Source organism: Scyliorhinus canicula, unplaced genomic scaffold (genome assembly GCF_902713615.1).
Source record: "Scyliorhinus canicula unplaced genomic scaffold, sScyCan1.1, whole genome shotgun sequence".
NCBI classification, from domain to species: Eukaryota; Metazoa; Chordata; class Chondrichthyes; order Carcharhiniformes; family Scyliorhinidae; genus Scyliorhinus; species Scyliorhinus canicula.
Window position 1 is genome coordinate 105,881 of NW_024055956.1, and position 4,940 is coordinate 110,820.

The window sequence follows — 4,940 nt, forward strand, 5'->3', positions numbered from 1 at the left end:
TCTCACATCCTTCCACTGAAGAAGAATCCTCCGCTGGGCTACTAGGGATGAAAAGGCCAGAATGCCGGCCTCTTTCGCCTCCTGCACTCCCGGCTCCTCTGCAACCCCAAATATTGCGAGCCCCCAGCCGGGTTTGACCCTGGATCCAAACACCCTTGACACTGTCCTCGCTACGCCCTTCCAAAATTCCCCCAGCGCTGGGCAAGCCCACAACATATGGGCATGGTTTGCTGGGCGCCCAGAGCACCTAATACACCTGTCCTCGCTCCCAAAGAACCGGCTCATCCTTGTCCCGGTCATGTGAGCCCTATGCAGCACCTTAAACTGTATGAGGCTAAGCCTCGCACAAGAAGAGGAGGAGTTCACCCTTCCTAGGGTGTCCGCCCACGTCCCCTCCTCAATCTCCTCACCCAGCTCCTCCTCCCATTTACCCTTCAGCTCCTCCACCGAGGCCTCGTCTACCTCCTGCATCACCTGGTACGCTGCCGAGATCCTCCCCTCCCCAACCCACACCCCCGAGAGCACCCTGTCCTGGACCCCACGCGGCAGCAACAGAGGGAACTCCACCACCTGCCGCCTAACAAACGCCCTTACCTGCATATACCTGAAGATGTTCCCCGGGGGGAGCCCGAACTTCCCTTCTAGCTCACCCAGGCTCGCAAACTTCCCGTCTACAAACAGGTCCCTCAACCTCCTCAGACCCGCCCTGTGCCAACTCAGGAACCCGCCATCAATTCTCCCCGGTACAAACCGGTGGTTCCCCCGTACCGGGGACCCCATCGAGGCCCCCACCTCCCCCTGTGCCGTCTCCATTGCCCCCAAAGTGTGAGGGTAGCCGCCATCACCGGGCTCGTGGTATACCTCGTTGGAGGGAGCGGCAGCTGTGCCGTTACCAGCGCCTCCAGGCTCGTGCCCACACAGGACGCCATCTCCATCCTCTTCCATGCTGCCCCTTCCTCGTCCATTACCCACTTACACACCATCGCTGCATTGGGAGCCCAATAATACCCACAGAGGTTGGGCAGCGCCAGCCCCCCCCTATCCCTGACCCGCTCCAAGAACACCCTCCTCACCCTCGGGGTCCCGTGTGCCCACACAAACTCCCGTAATCCTCCTGTTAACCCATCTGAAGAAGGCCTTCGGGATAAGGATGGGGAGGCACTAGAACAGGAACAGAAACCTTGGGAGCACCGTCATCTTGACTGATTGCACCCTACCTGCCAGAGACAGCGGCAACATGTCCCATCTCTTGAACTCCTCCTCCATCTGCTCCACCAGCCTTGTGAGGTTTAGCTTATGCAAGCCCCCCGCAGCTCCTGGCCACCTGGACCCCCAAGTACCTGAAGCTCCTCTCCACCCTTTTTAGTGGGAGCCTACCAATCCCCCCTCCTGGTCCCCCGGGTGTACCACAAACAGCTCGCTCTTCCCAAAGTTGAGCTTGTACCCTGAGAAATCCCCAAATTCTCTGAGAATCCTCATCACCTCCGGCATTCCCCCCACCGGGTCCACATACAACAATAGGTCATCTGCATAGAGCGACACTCGGTGCTCCTCCCCACCCTGCACTAACCCCCTCCAGTTCCTCAACTCCATCAGCGCCATGGCCAAGGGTTCAATTGCCAGCGCAAAAAGCAGGGGGGACAAGGGACACCCCTGCCTAGTCCCTCGGTATAACTGAAAATACTCCAACCACCTCCTATTCGTGGCCACGCTCGCCATCAGGGCCTCGTATATCAGCCTCACCCATCTGACAAACCCCCCCCAAACCCGAACCTTTCAGCACCTCCCACAAGTACACCCACTCAACCCTATCAAAGGCCTTCTCCACGTCCAATGCCACCACTATCTTCGCCTCCCCTTCCACCGCCGGCATCATTATAACATTCAAGAGCCTCCGTATGTTAGTGTTCAGCTGCCTCCCCCTTCACGAACCCCGTTTGATCCTCGTGGATAACCTGGGGCACACAGTCCTTTATCCTCGTGGCCAAAATATTCGCCAACAGCTTGGCGTCCACATTTAAGAGTGAGATCGGCCTGTATGACCTACACTGCAGGGGATCCTTGTCCCGCTTGAGGATCAAGGAAATCAGCGCCCGAGACATCGTCGGAGGCAGAGCCCCCCCCCCTCCCTTGCCTCGTTGAAGGTCCGAACCAACAGGGAGCCCAACAGGTCTGCATACATTCTTGTAGAATTCGACCGGGAACCCATCCGGTCCCCGGCGCCTTCCCCGACTGCATGCTCCCTATCTCTTTGACCAGCTCCTCCAGCTCAACCAGCGCCCCCAGTCCCTCCACCTGTCCCTCCTCCAACCTCGGGAATTTCAGCCGGCCCAAAAAGCGCCCCATTATACCCTCCTCCACTGGGGGTTCGGACCGATACAGTTCCTCATAAAAGTCCCTGAAGACCCCAATAATGTCCTTCCCCCACTGCGCACCACATTTCCTCCCCTATCTTTAACTCCACCAATCTCCCTGGCCGCATCACGCTTACGGAGCTGGTGCACCAGCATCCTGCTCGCCTTCTCCCCATATTCATACACCGCTCCCTGTGCCTTCCTCCACTGAGCTTCCGCCTTTCTGGTAGTTAGCAAGCTGAACTCAGCCTGGAGACTACGCTGCTCCCTCAGCAATCCCTCCTCCGGAGCCTCCGTGTATCTCCTGTCCAACCTCACCATCTCTCCCACCAGTCTCTCCCTCTCTCTCTGCTCTCTCCTGTCCCTGTGGGCTCGAATGGAGATCAGCTCCCCCCTAACCACCGCCTTCAGCGCCTCCCAGACCGTCCCCACTCGGACCTCCCCATTGTCATTGGCCTCCAGGTACGTCTCGCTACATCCTCAAACCCGCCCGCCCACCTCCTCGTCCGCCTGCAGCCCCACCTCCAAGCGCCAAAGCGGGCGCTGGTCTCTCTCCTCCCCCAGCTCAAGGTCCACCCAGTGCGGGGCGTGGTCAGAAATGGCTATCGCCGAATATTCAGCATCTTCGCACCCTCGCAATCAGCGCCCTACTCATAACGAAAAAATCAATCCGGTGAATAGCCTTATGCACAGGGGAGACATATGAAAATTCCCTGGCCCTCGGCCTCGGAAACTTCCATGAATCCACCCCTCCCACCTGGTCCATAAACCCCCTCAACACCTTAGCCGCCGCAGGCCTCCTACCCGTCCTGGAACTGGATCGATCCAGTGGTGGATCCAGCACCGTGTTGAAATCCCCCCCCCCCCCCCAACCCATTATCAGGCCACCCGCCTCCAAATCTGGAATCCGGCCCAACATGCGCCGCATGAAACCCGCATCGTCCCAATTCGGGGCGTATACATTGACCATCACCACCCGCTCCCCCTGCAGCTTGCCGCTCACCATCACGTACCTCCCGCCACTGTCTGCCATCACATTCGAAGCCTCAAACGACACCCTCTTGCCCACCAGGATCGCCACCCACTGATATTTTGCATTCAGCCCCGAATGAAACACTTGGCCCACCCACCCCTTCCTCAATCTAACCTGATCCGCCACCTTCAGGTGCGTCTCCTGAAGCATGGCCACATCCGCCTTCAGCCCCTTCAGGTGCGCGAACACGCGGGCCCGTTTAACCGGCCCATTCAGCCCCCTCACATTGCAGGTGATCAGCCTGATCAGGGGGCCACCTACCCCCCTCCCCCGTCGACTAGCCATTACCCTTCCTCAGTCCGCCACGTGCCCGCGCCCCAAGCTGAGCCCGTTCCCCACGGTGACAGACCCCCATCCCGACCCCCTCTACATGCTCCAGCACCTTCTCGGCCATTCCAGCAGCAACCCAGTACCCCCCCCATTCCCCCCACCCCACTCCCCCCCCCCCCCCCCCCCCCAAGCCTCCCCACCCCAAGCAAGGGCCCCCCATAGCTGCGTAACCCCTTCCATTGTACTTCCGTAAGTCAGCCGACAGCTGCTGACCCCGGCTGCCCCCGCCACCCCAATGACCCTCCCCAGTGCAACACACCCACTGCGCCCCCCCCCCACCCCCAGTGCCGGCCCCACCCACTGCTCCTCCAGTGCGGGAGAGAAGCCTGTGCTTCCATCCCGAGACCCGCCCCCCCGACCCAACACGCGGGAAAAGACGGGCATATGACCCAACAGGACCGCGAACCCCACCCAAACTCTCAACCAGTGAAAAACAAAAACAGACGTGACAAAACGCCCAAGTAAACAGATAACAGTCCCAAAAAAGCGAAAAGGCAGAACAGCAAAAAGACATCATCAAATAGAACCGATAAAAGCGAAACGGATACCAAGGAGGACAAAGCCTCCGGGCCGTGTACACCGTTCCCCAGTCCTCAGTTCAAGTCCAGCTTCTCTGCCTGGACGAAAGCCCAGGCCTCCACTGGAGAGTCAAAGTAGAGCTGGCGGTTTTTATAAGTGACCCAGAGGCGTGCCGGCTGTAACAGGCCAAACTTGACCCCCTTCTTGTGGACCACTGCCTTCGTCCGAATAAAACCAGCCCTTCTCTTTGCCACCTCCGCACTCCAGTCCTGGTAGATCCTGATCACCGCATTCTTCCACTTGCTACTCCTCTCCTTTGCCCATCTCAGCACACACTCGCTGTCGACGAATCGGTGAAAACGGACCAGCACCGCCCGAGGCGGCTCATTTGGCCTGGGTTTCCTCAGCAGCACCCGATGGGCATCCTCCAGCTCGAAGGGTCCCTGGAACGACCCTCGCACCCATTAGCGTGTTCAGCATCATAGCCACATAGGCCCCCAGATCCGAACCTTCCAGCCCCTCTGGGAGGCCCAGAATCCGCAGGTTCTTCCGACGGGCCCGGTTCTCCATCTCCTCCAGCCTCGCTGACCACTTCTTATGGAGCGCCTCGTGCGACCCCACCTTCACTGCCAGGCCCAGAAGTTCATCCTCGCTCTCCGAGGCCTCTTGCCGAAGCTCTCGGATTTCCGCACCCTGAGCCGTCT